The 19,286-nt window shown below is 37.9% G+C and overlaps 1 pseudogene; it reads right to left on the minus strand.

Moving 5' to 3' along the window:
• Nucleotides 1–16,014: 16,014 nt before the first annotated feature.
• LOC142440199 (R3H domain-containing protein 1 pseudogene) lies at nucleotides 16,015–17,861 on the minus strand (annotated as a pseudogene).
• Between the last annotated feature and the right edge of the window lie 1,425 nt (nucleotides 17,862–19,286).

The raw sequence follows: 19,286 nt of genomic DNA on the forward strand, positions 1-19,286 counted from the left end.
CATGGGGAATAGAGAATATACAGAAGAGTCCTTACATTTTCATAGCTACTCTCTGAGGCTGGAGTTCATTGTTATTTGCATCTAGTAGTGGTTGCACGCAAGAGCAATAAATCTGGTTAATTTGCATAATAATTACATTAGGTAGACCAAAGCCTCAGCTTGTTGCGGATGATATGTATTAAAATTTTATGATTCACAGAAAGACAGCCCAAGATGGTGGCTTAGTCATGCACACCTGACTGTCCCTATGCAGGGAATAACTGAGACACCAAGTAAAACACACATAGATGACAAGCTGAGAATCTGCTACAGCAGATGGATGGTGAAGAATTTGACTGAATTCTGAAGGCAAGAAGAAATGGAATAAAAGTAGGTATCCAGGAGACTTCCAGACTGTAGGCTCCCTGTATGCCAGCTGGCCTGAATAGTATGACCACCTGGAGCCAAAATGAGTAGCGCTCCTGAGGGAGAAGCATAGGAAAGCAACTTCACAGACTCCCCAGTAGGAGAGTACTGCATATACCAACTTGGAGCAGGCCAAAGTAAGAAAAACTAGAAACTGGATGTAAAGAGAGAAAGCTAAAGATGGTAGGTGAGAGATGTAAGGATTCCAGAATCTTGGATCAGGGAGCCACAAAATAAGGAAAGGACACCCCACCAGCAACAGTCTATGGTCAATTGGACGGTGAGTGTTTAGAAAATAGAGGACACTTGGAATGCTGACTAGAGATCCCTCATCCAAAGGACACTGTACAGACACTCCCTCAACTTATTTGGTCTGGGCCAGGTCCGGATTGTCCCTTCACTCTGGAGAGTCCCTCACCATCCACTTTAAAGTCCTCTTTGTCCTTCACACTTTTGCTCAGCATTCTGCAGTGTGATCGTTTGTACTTCCAAACTTGTTACTTGAGGCTCATGTAGCTCCTACTCAATACAGCATCACGCTGCATGCCTGGTTGGCTGCGGCATGAGCTCCCTCCTTCAGACCTGTGGCCAGAAACGTGTTATTCCCTTCACTACCACTGCTACTCTGCCCAACAAACAGCCAGGGGTGCAAGCTCTTATGCCACCTGCCTGATGACCAGAGACTATGCACTAGAAATGTGACACTGAGTGCACAGTCCAGACAGGAAAGAATGCTTCCTCCACTGACGCTCAGAGACCAATGACAAATGCATCACTTACTGAGCAACACTAGTGATACTGTTGCATGCACCATCTACAGCTCTGGCCAACCTTGAGTAGGATGGTGTAGTGGTCTCACCCAATATCCACCCACCTACAATGCACACATTCCACACCCAAATAATTGCTGTTCGTTGTGCGTGCTCATTCTGAAACCCCTGCATCCCCCAACACCATTGAGACACCAATTCATGCCTGCACGCAGGCCTACTCTGTTCACTGGGCAGGGCCCCTTCACTACAAATATTGAGACTTCCTCTTCTGAGTTTCCGTGAATGCACTACCCCCGTGAATTCCTACCCCGACCTGAAAGGACTTCATTGTTCCACAGGGTTGATGAGGTATCCCGACATTACACGCTCATTGCCCAATATCAAGGACTTGTTTGTCTATCGCCACTTAATTGAGTAAATGAAGACTTAGACTTAATCATGGGAGTGACCTAGTATATCCACATATGATATAATTAATTCAACCAAACCACTCAGCTTCATTGGCGCATAATGGAACACGTTACCCAACAGGAGTCCAGCGCAGAGTTTTCTTCAATGCAACTTCTCCCAAATAGACAATATTTTGGAACACAAAGTAAGCCTCAGCAAATGTAAATATATTTAAATAATAAAAACTCTCATTTGTGGCAATAACTCTATAAAATTCAAAAGTAGATGGAACAGGTGAATAATCAAATATATAGAAGCAGAATAACACATAATTAAAAATGTTTGGGATGTAAACGAAAATGTTTAAAATAGTAGAATTAAATTAGGATTGAACCCAAACCGAAACATTTGTAATACACTGCTCAGAGACCATCAAATGATAGATGAACTCATCACAGAGAAGAAAGCGGCAAAGTCAGTAGCTCAACTTGAAAGCTTTAAAAAAAAAAGAATTTGAAAATAGCAAAATGGGAAAGTTTCTAGAAACTCACTGTCAACCTAAACTAACACAAACAGAAGCAGAACATTTGTGCAGGCTGATAATAAAGGTAGATATTGAAGTTGTCATAATAAATTACACTTATCCCACCTTATCCCACCTCACCTAGGGCAAAGAAAAACCTACCTAACTGAATGTTCTACCAAACATTCAGAGAAGTGTTCACATCAGTTCTACTCAGACGAGTTTATGGCATGAAATCATAATAACCCTTATACAAAATCCAGACAAATTAACTACTTGAAAAGAAAATTCAGATAAAGAATCCCTCATGAACGTAGACCAAAAAAAAAAATGCTCAGCAAAATTCCAGCCAAGGGAATTCAGCTATATGTTGGCAAAGGATACTGGGCTCCCAGAAGAACAAGCACATCCGTCTTAGAGATGCAAGGATGGCACCACTGCATCTCACACGCTTTGAGCATGCTGTCAGGTGACAGTCTCTGGAGAAGGACACCATGCCTGGCAGAGTAGAGGGGCCAAGAAAAATCAGAAGGCATTATGGTTGCAAAATTAGTTCATACATAAGAACAACTGTGAGACTGCAGCAAGCCAGGGAGTTTTTCATAATGCTGTGCACCGGCAGCCGCTATGGGTGGGAACTGATTAAAAGATACCTAACAGCAATAACAAATGGGAACCTCATTAGCTGTGTAAACTTTCACTGAAAGCATAATCAAACAGTATATATTTTAAAAATCATGATTAACAGTAAAATTGGTGGTTATTGGTCATTTGCTCCAAATAGACATTCATGTTGGTGTCTCAAAAACCACTGGAAACATTCAGGAAAGTAATATCCTCTTTTACCCATAAGATCACCAAAATAATAACAAAGCAAAGATAATTGACACCATAACTTCTTGTTGTGTCATGGGCATGTAATCATTTTGGAAATGTGAGTATATGGTTTACAACCACCCGTGAAGTGAGCAGATCACTTTCCTGTATTATGGAATCTCTACATCACTCTCTCTATTACTCTGTAACACTTGTTTATTGGTTAAGGATGGTTCAAATGCAGATATTATATTATAATCCTATCAAGGACAGAGGCATTGCTGGTCTGGAGGGAGAATTCTGGCCTTCCTTAAGGGAGACCCGGGGCAGTCCCCGTCCACTACACCTCATGAGTAGCCATCAACTGCCTGGAAGATTAAAGACTTGTATGCTTCTAAAATGTTGAGCAGGTGTCAGTTGAGGTTCTAGATTCAACTTTACTCAGAAGAAAACCCTGGCAATGTAATTCTGAACATCGGCCGACGAAAACCGTAAGGATCACTGTAGTCTGATTTCCAACTGATCATGGAGATGACACAGGGCTAGGCATTTTCTTCCATCCTGCAAGAGTTAGTAGCTGACTAAATATCTCTAACAATAACCAAGATGGCAACTTCTTATCAATCAGTCTATAGCATTATGACAATCATGTAATGTCTAGGTACTGCTATTATTTCTGCTTCTATCATCTCACTGTCCTGGGGGTAGAATTATTAAGAGGAGCAAGTGCTAATTGTTATATAAAAATATTATTAACTTAGATATACTTTATCACCGGAAACATATTTCACTAAATTTGCATATACCTGGGTGTATTTTAACTTTATTATTTTTCTGCCATAAATTGGGTGATACTTTGGGAAACATGAGGCCAACAAAGGGAAAAACATAATTAATAGAGTATTGAATGAATTTCATTTTATTATAAAATCAGAGCCTGACTAGCCATAAAATTAGATACCTAATTAGTGAAATTCATTAGCATTTTAAGTGTTGCACTTCATCATCTGTACTTTGGGGACATTATTTCCTTGGAATTTTTCTTTAAGAATTTTCTATTGCATTCATGGAGGTCTAGACAAAGACATGTACATGCAAATATATATAGGAGGTTGGGGAAATAGATCTTTGTGTCTATATTTATAGGTCAAGTATTAAGGTGGCGGAAGGACCTTGGGCCTCTACTCAAACACTCCCTCAATGCATGAATACCTTCTTTTATTAAATTGGAACTCTATGATGCTCACTCTCCCGACACAACAGCTGGAGCCAAAATGGGTGAACAAGTAAATGTGGTGAAGAAAGCTGATGGTGCCCGGCTATCAAAAGAGATAGTGACTGGGGTCTTAAAGGCTTGAAGATAAACAAGCGGCCATCTAGCTCAGAAGCAACAAAGTCCACATGGAAGAACACACCAGCCTGTGTGATCGAGTGGTCCCAAAGGGATCAGTTTCCAGGCATCAAAGAACAAAAAATCATATCATTGACTGCACACCTCCATGATAGGATCGCTGAAGACAAATGGGTGCACAAGCAAATGTGGTGAAGAAAGCTGATGGTGCCCGGCTATCAAAAGAGATAGTGTCTGGGGTCTTAAAGGCTTGAAGGTGAACAAGCGGCCATCTCGCTCAGAAACAAATAAGCCCACATGGAAGAAGCACACCGGCCAGTGCGATCACGAGGTGCCCAAGGGACCAGATATAAGGCATCATGCAAAAAAAAAGATATAAGTGTGTGTATGTATGTGTATTTATGTGTATATGTATATATGTATGTGTATATATATATTATATTAAATGAAGGGGGAAGTGCAGAGTGGAGACCCAAGGCCCAAGTGTCGGCCAATGGAGATCCCCTCATAGAGGGGCTTAGGAGAGGAGATGGGTTAATTAGGGTGTGAGGTAGTATCGATGAAGAACACAGCTTTCCCCCAGATCCTGGATGCTTCCTCCCCCCAGCTACTACGATCCGAATTCTACCTTGCAGGGCTGGATAGGACAGAGGCTGTGCACTGGTACATATGAGGGTTGGAGATACAGGGAATCCAGGGTGGATGATACCTCCAGGACCAAGGGCGTGAGGGACGATGCTGGGAGAGTGGAGGGTGAGTGGGTTGGAAAGGGGGAACTGATTACAAGGAGCCACATGTGACCTCTTCCCTGGGAGAGGGACAGCAGAGAAGCGGGGAAGGGAGACGCCGAATAGGGCAAGATATGACAAAATAACGAGGTATAAATTACCAAGGGCATATGAGGGAGGGGGGGAAAAAAAAGAGGACCTGATGCAAGGGGCTTAAGTGAAGAGCAAATGCCTTGAGAATGATTGGGACAGGGAATGTATGGGTGTGCTTTATACAATTGATGTATGTATATGTATGGATTGTGGTAAGAGTTGTTGGAGTCCCTAATAAAATGTAAAAGAAGAAAAGAGGAGAAAAAATAATTAGGGCAAAGACTGTACAGATGTGCTTTATACAATTGATGTATGTATATGTATGAACTGTGAAAAGAATTGTATCAGCCCCAATAAATTGTTAAAAAATAAAAAATAAATTAAAAAAAAAAAGAAAATAAAATTTACAGAGTACACCTGCCAAAAAAAAAAAAAAAAACCCAATCAGAAAACATTCAGAAGGGTCAGCAGACAGAGTGATTGGGGAAAAGAATGTACGGATGTGCTTTATACAATTGATGTATGTATATGTGTGGATTGTGATAAGAGTTGTATGAGCCCCTAATAAAATGTAAAAAAAGAAAGGAAAAAAAGAAAAAGGAAAGAAAATGATTAGGGAAAAGAATGTACAGATGCGCTTTATACAATTGATGTATGTATATGTATGGATTGTGATAAGAGTTTTATGAGCCCCTAATAAAATGTTTAAAAAAAAAAAAGAATTTTCTATTAACAGAAAAAGATATTAAACAAACAGAAGATTATAAATATCATCTTATAAAAATAATTGGCATCAATATTTTATATATACATTATGAAAAAGCAGTCAACAGGAAGTTAATAACATGATCAGAAATTATTGGGGTAATTAATCAATTATAAATGTATTTATTTTCATATGGCACATAAAGAGGAGAAAATAAGAAATGTAGACTATGTTAATATATTTTAGTTAAGGATTATTTTGATTGAACTTTTCCTGAACGAGAATATGATAAGAATGTAATGGATCAACTTTACTGATTAAAAAATGGTTTATTTGGTCAATTATAAAGGACATTCTCTCAGAATTGTCAATCTTGGAATGAAAAAGGAAAAAAAACAAATAGCTTGATTTTTTAGGAATAAAGTGATGGCATTTAAAATGATGAAATAAATCATTATAGAGATTAAATTATATACAATAGGATAATGAAAAATGAATTAATACACAAATATTCAAATTCTTTTCTACAGTTTTAAATGACATTGGAGAACATTAGTGTAAGAATAAATTAATCAATGAAACATTCTTTGTATGTGCTATTTCTCATCATTCTTCAGCTGCTGCAAAAGTTATAGCAATTCTGAAATCACTGAAAATAAATACTGCCAAGTCATCTGGTTCTTTTCTTTGCCTTCAGCTAGTACCCAAAAAACACTATTTCATTTGTGGCATCAGCTAGGACCAAAATATCAGTGAAGCCTAGAAAATCTTTAGAGTAGATGTCCAAGTTCATTCTTCTCAATCAATATTAGATGGAAAGGACAACCAAAAGGATCCCATGCTTCATTTGAGGTCACTTTCTTAAAGAAGAGGGAGAAGCAGGAGAAAAGCTCCCGAGGCTGGCTGTTGTTTTATTATACTACACCACGCTGCCATTTCTGGAAACTTGAGCTATCCTTCAGGGCAATCTTCAATGGATTCATGAGTGACTTTACTAAATAATAGAAAATGGTAGTGTGATGTTAAAAAAGAACAATTTAAAAAAGAACATGAAAAAGCACACCACTGAATAATATTTTTCTTCTTTAATATTTCAATTTAGTTAAAGTACTTAAAACCAGAAGAAAAATATTTATTATGTATGTACAAAGAAACAAATAGAGACTAAAACAGACACTTTCATGTCATCCCTCACATTTTTCATGTTTTAATACTTAATTGAAATGCAGTCAGTTTTTTTAAATCATTTTATTGGGGGCTTGTACAATTCTTACCATAATCCATACATAATATACATTTGTTGCCATCATCATTCTCAAAACATTTGCCTTTTACTTGAGCCCTTAATATTGGATGTTCATTTTACCTCTCCCACCCCATTCCCCCCTACCTCATGAACTCTTCATAATTCATAAATTATTATTATTTTGTCATATGTTATACTGTCCAATGTCTCCCCCTGCCCTCTTCTCTGCTGTCCCTCCCCAAGGGAGAAGGCTATACGTAGATTCTTGTAATCAGTTCCCCTTTCTACCCCACATACCCTCCACCCTCCAGACATTGCCACTCTCACCACTGGTCCTAAAGGAGTCATCGGCCCTGGATTTCTGTGTTTCCAATTGCTATCTGTACCAATGTACATCCTCTGGTCTAGCCCGATTTGTAAGGTAGAATTGGGATCATGATAGTGAGCAGGAGGAAGCATTTAAGAACTAGAGGAAAATTATGTTTCACTGTTACTACCCTGCACCTTGATTGGCTCATCTCCTCCCTGCAACCCTTCAGTAAGGGGGTGTCTGGTTGGCTACTGGTGGATTTTAGGTCTCCACTCTGCATTCAACCATCTATTCAATGATAGGATTTTTAGCTCCTTGATGCTTGGTACCTGATCCCCTCGACAGCTCGTAGTCACACAGGCTGGTGTGTTTCTTGCATGTGGGCTTTGTTGCTTCTGAACTAGATGGCTACTTTATCTTCAAGCCCTTAAGACCCCAGACGCTATATCTTTTGATAGCTGGGCACCATCAGCTTTCTTCACCACATTTGTTTATGCACATGTTTATCTTCATTGATCGTATCAGGAAGGTAGGCACCCAAAGATTTTTAGTTCTTTGATGTCTTTTTAGTGATTTGATGCATTCTTAAAACCAGTTCTAAATGAAATGATGTTCTCCCACATACATAAAATCTATGATTTGGGATACAACATACTAAATATATTAAAGAAACTAGTTTATTCATTAATGCAATCTATGGATTTACCTCAGTGGAAGGTTAGATAAATGACAAATTCAAGGTTTACTTAGTTCACTGCCCCAGGCTCTGTTTCTTTATTAGTGTTATTAATAGTTTTACAAATCATATAGTTTATTCATTCAATCATATGAACAGGATTTGTGAAATCATCACTGCAGTCAATTGCAGTACAGCGTCTTCTCACCCTCATTGTCTTCATGCCACATCCCGCATGCCCCCCGGCAAGGTGCTCAGGCTGTTATCACTCTGGTTACTGTCTCTATGAATCAGCCTATGCATACAAAGCGCAACTAAGAAGTAAAATGCCAAACGAAAATAACAACATTAATGACTAGATAAAACATATAAAAACTTTAATTAAAAAGAAATTTGGAGCTAACATCTATGAGTATGAGAACCAATTGTTCTGAAATTGATTTTGGTGAGAATTGGGCAAATCTTAATATAATCGAACAATTCGATATATAAAGTAGATATGAAGTATATTTCAATCAAAATATTAAAAACAAAAAGAAAGCAGAAGATATTAAATGGAAACCATTTTAAAATGAGTCAAAAGGGAGATCAAATGACAATATTTACATTTTAATGTAACTATATTTGCCATAATAGATTTTACAAAGCTCTCTGTCTGATGGCAAGACTGGTCACAATATCTGGGCCATATTCACAGGGGGATCACTCAAGGCTTAATCCATGAAGAGACTGTGCAGATGGATTTGAGCTTCCACTGTCATCCATAGCCCTATGCACATCAGGGGGTCACAGTTTAAGCTCTGATACTATGCTCTCCTTGGGATTGAGACTTTATTATTAAAAGTCCTTGAAACACACAGGCATGTGTGCTTCTTCCATTTGGATGTAGGTGACAGCCCACTAGGATAGACAGCTGCACGCTTGTTGGCAAGTACCATCTCTGACAGTGTTCTACTTCTTTTCATTCAAACCTCAATATCTGACAATGTTTCCTTGTTATGCATAAGGTTTTAAGTGGCTGCTTCCTCTGGAATGGGCAGCCAGTTCCATCTTCGTGGTCTGTGTTTAATCTGGAAGTCCCAATCAAAGCTGCTCACTTTGAGTGACCCTGTTGGCATTTGAAAGACCGGGGATGCAGCACAGCTTCCAGCAACACAGCAACACACGGGCCGCCACAGAGCAACTAACCGACAGACAAGTGGCGGCTGTCGCACAAGTGGTGCCAAAACCAGAATAGACTTCCCAACGCCTAATTGAACAGCAGCTGCAAAGATTTACTGTCCCTAAAGCCCACATGCACTGTTCTAGTCTGTCCTGTGAGGTCACTATGAAAACTGATCTCCTCGATGACCAATAGTTTGGTTTTGTATTATACAAATTTCTGAAACCAAAACAGATATTGGATCACATGCTAGTTATTTTTATCTTCCCTGGTTACTTATTATATTCTCCTTTTTAAGAACTAATATTGATGTGACTATACGCAGGAACACTGGTGACATAATAGGTGACCCTTTATGTTGCATTCAAGGCTATTTGTGTTTGTTCCATCTGATGTAGCCCATGTGCATAGTAATCATTTATGTTGCTGAAAAATGGTATTTTCAATAAATAAATCCATGGTATTGTTAGCTTTTATCCTGTGGTTTCTGGGGTCATTTCTTTCACCAATGATATATTTTCTAGCTATGGGTCCTTATTCTTTGTGTTAGCGTTTGAATATATAGTGAGCAATTATCTATGCCAGTTGATTGCAAGTTTGATCAATTTTACACTGGACAAATTAGTAAATATCTTAAGTTTCTTCCTCTTTGGCATTATTCATTGATGCTTAAATTTGAATAAAGAGGTGTTCACATGACTTCCTGTCGATATTGTCCTATCTGTTGCACAGTGTTGTAGTGCACTATATCCTGAGGTGTTCTGTTGACGGTCTTTCTCCTTCAGTTTATCGTTCCGTGCACCCTGACTATCTGATTTTCATATTCAAAATGACAGCTAGTAGTGCCTTTCAACTCACTAATGCTTAAGATATTGATCTTTATGCTTTCTGATTATTCACAGACATTTGCAACTGTTCTGCTTATAATACCACATCCATCAATGATAGCCCTGAAAATGCTTTACTCTAGCCATGTTCCTATGATTGACTCTATTTTGAAAAAGTTTCTCTTCTTCCACTGTATTCTGTATTTTCAACCAAAGGCACTATAACTCTTGGCGCCATATCAGATAAAGTAGACAATGCTTCATTGTTATTCATAAGATTCCACTAGCTTTTTTTGAGGAGTAAATTGCCAGTCTATGCCTAGCACTTTTTAATGGACAAATTTTACTTAAACCTCTCCATCACGTTTCACTAGTGTGGAAATCCTGGGACACAGCTTCCTGTTCCACAGCAGTATGCATGCTGCCACAGCTCTATAGAGCACTTGTCAAAATTACCCCAAGGACTCTGAAATTGGAGATCACCATTGAACAAAGTCAGATACAATGACTTTGTGGAGTTATATATTTGGTGACAAAAGTCAAACTAGAATATTATAGCTGAGAATTCAACAACAGAAATATAGATAAATGTCTGAAATTTTGATAATGAGGTAGGTATCTATGAGGCATTGCATAGTAATCTGAGGTTAAAGATGAAGTATGCCTTTAAGGATGGAAAGGTTAAAGAAAAAGGAAGAAGTTGATAGTTAATTATGACAAGAGAGACTGCTTACAGAAAGAGAGAACCTAGAAGCATAATGTTTTAAGCTTACCTAACATAAGTTAGAATACCTTTTCATCCAAATAGCTTCTGTGTATTTTTAAAATTCCATATACATGGACCAAAGTAATTTTATATAACATACTTTGTTTAGAAAAAAGCATTCTTTCTGATCAATTCAAGCATACAAACCCTTAATTTATCTTAAGCCATAATCATTATATTTAACATATTTCATAGATTCCATCTGTATGCATTGTGTCTATATCAAATGTCATGGTCATGGCCTAAAATAAAGAGATAACATGTATAACATTCAATAGTGAGTGGAGAAGCAGTGTGGCTTAAAGGGATCTAAATTCCAGAAAAGGAAAAATCTTGTTTATATGCATTATTACTCTCTTCAGTTATTGAATATTCTAGCAATGATTCTGATATATGCTTGCTACAACCAAATTTATTCAATAGACCAATTTGAAGATACCAGACTGGTGAGATTATTTTTATAATATAAAAGAAAAAAATCCTCCATTGCTACCAAGTTGATTCTGACCCATGGTTATCCCATTTGTTATAGAATAAAATTGCCTCATAGAATTTAATCATAACTGAATCCTATCACTACATCTTCCTGCTGCAGTGTTTCCAGTGGGTTACAACTATAAAGCATTATAACAGTATTCAAGTACGAATTGCTTGTGCCATCCCTTAGAGTAATGTGTCAGTTACATACTCTCCTGCCAACTTGAGTGAAGGGGTGGAGTCGAGCCTGTCAATCTGGTCATAGCCAATGATGTCTCTGTGTGGGCATGGCCTTCTCCTGAGGATTCTGGGAACTTCTGTCCTCCTTCCAGGAGGCAGACACACATCCTCTCTGCTTCACATTCTTGATGACAAGCCACATGGAGCCACGTTGATGGCAGTCAAAGCCCTGGAACTGGAGGACTCACATGGACAGACATGCCATTGTGGAGATTCTTCCACAAATTTTTCACACTCTGGTTTGTGATCTCCCTGCTTTTAGCATCATTGTAAGTGCTACATGAGCTTGAAGAAAAATTTACAGACTGGTATCAGGCATACGGGATAATTTTGAACTTATGGACTTGATCTGGATTGGGCTGGGGTGTTTTGTTAATATATAATTACTCTTGGATATAAATATCTCTCTTACATATATATGAGTGTATCTGTATTTGTCTCTCTAGTGAACACAGACTAATACAAGTGACTAGAGATACTGCCCTCGTTCCTAGTTAGTAATATATGGGAAAATAAATTTAGCTACCAAGAACACAGAGTAGGTTTCCAAAGAAAAATTGTTACTGAAAAAACTATTGTTAATAATTACTTCAAATGACCAAACTATGGAGTTCTATGATGTGTGAATTAGGTACTAATAAGATGATTTAAAAAAAGTATATTTTCAAGAAGGTAGAGGTGAGGCAAGTACAGGCACTTTCATATTGCAGCTATTTACTTTGCTTACTTATTTACTCTGCTTTCCTGTATTTGTGCCCTGCATTTTCATTTATCATTATTGTTGTTGTCGGGTATCAAGGAATTGATTCTATGTCACAGAAGGCAATAGAATGAAAAGTTACCTGGTTTTGTGCCATCCCAAAAGTCATTGCTGTTTGAGCCCAAGGTTGCAGCCACTGTGTCATCCATCCCACTGAGGTGAAATCACGACTTTTCCAATGACATTTTACGTTGCAATACTCAATGTCTCTAAGTACCAGCCCGTCTTGAAACGATGGCCAAAGAAATTAACATGAAATCTCTCTATTTTGTATTCTAAGGAGCATTCTGGAAGATTTTCTCCCAGGATGGTCTTGTCTGTTTTTCTGGAAGTCCATGATGCATTCAATATTCTTCACTAACACCACAATTCAACAACATCAGTTCTTTTTCATTACTAAGCTTTCAATAGGAAATTTCATGACTTTGATCATGGCACCTTATTTCTCAAAGTGGCAATTTGCACTGCAATATGTAAAAGCGGTCTTTTGCAGAAAATCAGCCCAATGCAATGCATCATTTGATTTCGTGACTGCTAATTCCATCACTGTCAATTGTAGATCCAAATAAAGTTAAATCTTTGATGACCTCAATCTTTTCTCTACTATTATGTTGCTTATTCGTTCAATCCTGAGAATTTTTGTTTTCTTTATACATTCTCTGAAGGCTGTCACCTTGTTCTTTGTAAGTGCTATGCTGTATGTCAAATGGCTTTCATCAAAAGATTGACCTTGTACCCTTCACTTGAAAATGGATATAGCGTTAACTGTGGTGGACAGTATCATATTGCAGTACTGATGCCTTTCTAGTTGTTTGCTTTTTCTTTCTTTCTTTCTTTCTTTCTTTCTTTCTTTCTTTCTTTCTTTCTTTCTTTCTTTCTTTCTTTCTTTCGACTCAGGCCTTAAGACATTGGCACCTTCTTTTTCCTTTCTGTAGAAAGACTCTCTTTTGGTCCCTGAAGCACCATAGAACTCAAACTACTTAAAAATTTTCATTTTCAGAGGAAACCCAAGCTAGTGATATGGAGAGAATGTATGGAGCCAAAGAAACCCCTAGTAGCTCCAAATGGCTCTAATCACTTCAGTCTAGGCAGGAGGCATTGCATGAAGAAGCCTCTAAATGACTCCAACCTCAAAGCATTATCTGATCACAATCCACAACAGCTATCAAGAACAGATCTTTTCCCACTGATCCATTTTTTATTTAAAGCACCTCTACCATGAATGATTAGTAAGATCTTGTCATACCTAAAGAAGCAAAATGTGTGTGCGACCTGGTCATGATCAGAATCAGCACATTGTAGGTTATGATAGGCTGAATGGACATAATTCACTACGTCAATTTGCGGCGCACATTCAACAAGTACAGCTCGAAATAAATACTCAAATTGATCATTAGCCTATGCATGGATTTATGATTTAAGACCTATTTTAAATGTTCATAAGCACATGTTTAAAATACCATTTTAACATTTCTTACATGGGCAATTAATCATCTTATAAAACGACATTATTTTCCAAAATCTTCCATCACCTTAACAGAAGTTCAATGTCCAATAAACAATGATGTCCTTTTTTCCTCTTCCACCACAGATAATGACTTTAGTTTCTACATAATTGCCTACTCTAGATATTTCTTATAAATGACATATTATAATAGATAAATTTTTATAAGACTCATTTTATTCAGTAGAAGCATCCATTGGTTGCATAATCAGCTTCTGGGTCCTTAATGTGAATAACAAAATTTATAAACCATGCTATGCTAAGCAAATGAGGAAAATATAATTATTGAATGTTGTATTATACATAAAGATGTACAGCCACCCAAAGGATTTATGTATGTATTTCTATGGATCCTAATTTGATCACTCTAGAAGTTCCTATTCCCCACATTTTGATGAAATAAATCTACAATATATGGAATAACTTGGATATCTATTCACCAAATCTGTTTCTTCACCCTATTTTGACAACTATAGTATTCCCTTGTCATGTGGGTGAATGAGCTGAATGGCATTGCTATAAACTCACTGAGATTCAATCAATTCTGAATCACAGCAATCCCAGCAGTCAGGGTGGGACTTCCCCCTTAGGGTTTCAAAATTTAAAATCTTTGCAAAGTAGACAACTTCATCTTTTTTCTGTGGAGCAGCTGGTGGGCTTGAACCGTGGACCTTGTGGTTAGCAGCTCAGTGCATAGATGACTACAAGGATTAGAACTATAAGATGAATGGATGCTGATTTCCTCAGTAGTCACATGGAAGGTTACTCTCCACACAGAAAAAGTTAAAACATATTTAATGTGGAGTGAGAATTTGGGTGCTTTAGGAGTTTTTCACTTGCTGCTATCAAGTGGATTCGGACTCATAGATTTATAGGAAAGAGTGAAATTACCCTCATCAATTTTTGAGACTATAACTTTTTAAGAGGGTAGAAAGACTCATCCTTCGCCTTTGAAGCTGGTGCTTCAAAAAGTTGACTTCACAATTAGCAGCTCGATACATAATTCCCTACGGCATCAGGGAACCTTTGCGCAGTTAGACGCTGATATCTCACTAACAAAAACAATGCATTCTCCACAGCAGATGTGAGGGCTTTTACAATGTTTGTCGAAATGTGAAATTTTTTAAAAAGATAATGGATTTTTCTGAAACCTTCTCATACTGGCTGATAGCACAGCCCAGATCCTCAACTGGAACATATGATAGATGCGTTTCCCTGTGTTTTGACTGAGTTCGTTTAACTGACCATCATCTGGAATTTGATGGCAACAGCAGGAGAGATGATGTTCCCAGGAAGAGATGGCCACTTTGGGATGAGCTACATACCCTTTAGGGGAACACACAATTCTTCATGCAGCACTTGAGCGAGCACAATAGGGTAGTGGCATTTATTTCTGTGACAAACATCTGAAGCAGGCATTGCAACTTTTCTACAATGGAAATTCTACTTAGAAAGGTAGTTCTCACAGAGACCCCTCCTAGGCTTCTGGCATTCCGTATGGACCTCTACTTCTTCCTAGGAATGGCAAACAGTCTCAGAAGAGATGTACCACATCAGTATTGGCTCTCTTTTCAGCTTATTGGGAAGATGGTGATGGATGGAGAAAAATTCTTGTGCCAGGAGAACTTTAACAGAGTATCAACTGCTGTCTATGAAAAGGTGGTAGTCACTGATTCTGCACTGAATCATCACCCTAATGACTCTGAAGTAAGAATAATTTGATACAAAATATAGTTTGATTTTCTACTTTTAAAGTTCAAATGGAAGTATACTATTAAAAGGATCTAGACATGGGAACGCACTCAGAGATGCTCTCCTAGAAGGACTCCTGTAAAAGAGTGAAAATTCCTGGGGGACAATTATGCCATTCTCTTAGCTTAAAATAATTCCATGTCTTTTTAGTAGAACAACAGCCCAAATTTGTAAGGAAACTCACGAGGTCCTGTCTGTTCTTGTCCCAGTTCACATTCACCCTCCTCTCAAAGCAATTCCTCTCACTTCGTCTCTATTTTCACCGTATGCAGGAAATGAATAAATGAATGAAAGAAGGCAAATCTATCATTAATCATTTGGTTGAGAGTAAGAAAAAAAAGGGCTATAATATATTAAAAGTGTGCTTAAGAGCGGCAATGTTTCAAGTGAAATATTCTCTGTAATTTTGTAAAATATCAATTTATGTATACTCTGCACGGTGAACATTGTGCTCAACTACTAGCGAACAGGTGGTGGTTAATCCAGCCGGAGGCGCCTTGGAGGAAATATCAGGTGATCCGTCCTAGGTAGTCAGCGTCTTGAGAGCCCTGTGGAGGTTCTACTCGGCACAGCGGGTCGCCATGAGTGAGCACTGACTTGGAAGCAACTGAGAGCAGGAGCAAACACAGAGACTTAGTTGAAATGCACAATATGTATGCACAATATATAAATCCCTATAGAGGTTATTACTGCTCTACTGGTGTTAGTATCATTGTCAATACATGTGACAGTTGAGTGGAATAGACAAGTGTTACTTTCATAAGAGTTTTTATTATGTGTCCAAAAATAAAATCAATAATGATAGATATTATTCCTAAAACTCGTGAGGACTAAAACAAGATCAATTATGTATATGGTCCACTTTATCTATCATAAATGTCTGTAATTCGATACATTAACTAAACAAGCCCTAATATCTATATTCACTACTTACTCTTAGTTTGTCTTATTGGATTGATTATGGATCTTTCTAATTTGAAAAGTTATACTACCAACATTTCACATATCAGCAAGGTCAGATGGAAGCAGACTAGCAACGATATAATCTACTGCAGAAACAAATGTGTGTGTGTGTGTGTGTGTGTGTGTATGGCCAGCAAAAATGCTTTTGAAGGTGTCTGATGAATAGTGGTATGGGATTGCCACACATTTACTATTGTAAGACCCCCTTCTTGTTTTTTTTGTAGTTGTTTTTTTCTGAAAAACCAACTAACTATTTTAAAATGAAAAAAACCAAGTTAGTTTGTAAGGAAAGTCCAATAACTAAGAAGAGTTTAGAATATATGATTTTGGGGACAGTGACTAATATTCCCAAAATATTAAGATTGTCAGAAATTTTGGGGGGCGGGGAGAATAACAGACTCTACGCTCAGCCCAATATCCTTTCAATGACTCCTGTAGTGGACTTTCAATGTTGTGAAATGTTATCTCACTATCACAATGTAGCATTTTGAAAACTATTCAATTGTTTATATAACCAAGACACCTCAAATTTTTAAAAAAGCAACTCTTTATGTAACAACTTTGGCTCAAAAGAAACGTGACCCATCAATTGCAGAGAGTGAGGTCTTACCTATATAAAACTTAGTACACACATCTTGGGAAAATATTCGTTCTCTAGCTCTCTGATCCTCTTCTTCTCTTTCCTCTATAGAGTTGCTTCACCTGTCATCTTTCAATTGGATTCTCCTCAGGTTATCATCTTTGTCAAAGCTAGAGTTATCTCGTGTGATGATGTAGTGTTTCTGAGAGTCTTCCCCTGTATCATCCTTAATATGTGCGTTGAATTTCTGATCAGGCATTCTTATATTGCTAGTTTTCTTTACTATGACAGACTTTCCACTCTGATCAGCATTGTGGTCTAATCCAAAGTAAGCAGCTACTTGGTGTAAGAGCATCCTACAGTACAATGTCACTGGGGGGAATTTTTTACATGGAGGCTCATTATTACCAATGAAATCTAAAATTTCTTCTTCCGGTTTCAGCAGCATCATTCTGTCCCTGGGATTGTTTTTTAATGTATTCACTATAAATTCGTGTACCTCTTTGCCAGTAGAATCAGGGTATTCTTGACTGGAATCTCTTGATAGCACTTGAGTAACCTCACTGGCTTTTTCTTTTTCCGCTTCATCTTTTGAAGGCTTCTCCTCCTTTTCAAATGACTGTGTTAAGTGGATCTGGATTTTCTCCTGCAAATCAATATTGTTGTCAATACAGCATTCTTCTCTGCCAAAAGCTTCCTACATTTTTCTGACTTGATAAGATTTTCAACTTTGGTTTTATTTTTCACTTCTGCCTCCGAATTCTTCATTATTTCAGATTCATCTTTTATAGTTACAGTATCAGACATCCGCATGAGTAAAGGTTATTATAGAATTCTACAGGGAAATGAAGCCTGGTGTGTTCTGTAGAGTCAGGGATGTGGTGTCCCACAGCAATAAAATTAAATAATCCCAGGTTCCTTTCCACTGGTGTCAACCAGGCTGTCAACGGCACTGAACTATCTGGAATCTGGCAAGAGGAGTCCCATGTCTTTGTTACCACTGGAGAGTCCTGGACTAAAACTGACAGTTTTCAATCACATACATCAGCCCTCTTAGTGACCCGCGTAACTGAGGAGGAGAAGGTGATTGGCCTGCGGTGTGATGGGGCGACAGCAGGCTTGGGGGATCTGAGTAAGAATGACGATAGAGAATTAACCCCATCACCAGCCCAGACACCAGCTCCAGGGGCTGCCCCCGGTCCCGATTGCTTTCTTATGACATATATTAATTTTTAAGCATGGCTTTGCTTTTGTGAATGTGTGTGAGCATTGCCGTATCACCAACTCTCATTATTTGCATAACTAGTTCCCAGTCACTTAAGAGTTTAATCTGTACAAATCAATAATTTCCGAAGCTGATTGATGATTTCTTTTTCTCAACAGTGTCTTAAATTCTATGGCATTGACTAAATTAATGACATGTAATACGTCATAAATGACATAGAATTGATGTCAAATAGTGACATATAGTTACCTTATGGCCTGAGGGATCATTTATAATATTCTCTATCATAAAATGATAATGACGGATCTGAAATGAGCTGGAGACATCCATAAACCGTAGACAGATGAAATGATGTTGGGCTCCCACTTAATTCTAGCCCCAATCTAAGAACAATTAGTTTTTATGACATGATGGTACTCCATACACACCCTCATGAAGACATAAAGAGGTAACTGAAGATATGGGGGCTATAATAAAGTGTGTTGAAGAAACTAGATGGTGCCTACTGATCAGAACGGATAGTGTCTGGGGTCTTAAAAGCTTATCTTCAAACAAGTCGCCATCTAAGTGAGGCATCAACTAAGTCCACATGAAAGAAATACACTCCAGTCTTTGTGATCCAAGGATTGCAAAAAATAAAATCCAAATATTAACAAGGAAATGCCGTCAGAGGTTACCTGTGGACACCTGGTTTTCAGGAGGCTATGAATGACAATGGAAGCCCGAAGTCCATTCTCAGAGTCACTATCTGAAATAAGCTTCCAGTGAATTCCCATTGAGCAGAATCCAGGGATGCGAATCGCCTTGCTATCACACAGAGAGCACTGTAAATTCTATTTTGGCAGATATTGTTACATTAAAAGCTGTAACATCATTTGGTCTCTCTTTTGAACCATTTTAATATTGTTTCATTTTTATTATTTTCTACTCCCTTTTTCATTGAAGTTTTTCTATATTTTGTCTAGTAATTGGTGTTTTGGATTTGTTTATTTGCTTTCTGTTTGTATTTTGAA

The sequence above is a fragment of the Tenrec ecaudatus genome, chromosome 2 (genome assembly GCF_050624435.1).
Source record: "Tenrec ecaudatus isolate mTenEca1 chromosome 2, mTenEca1.hap1, whole genome shotgun sequence".
NCBI classification, from domain to species: Eukaryota; Metazoa; Chordata; class Mammalia; order Afrosoricida; family Tenrecidae; genus Tenrec; species Tenrec ecaudatus.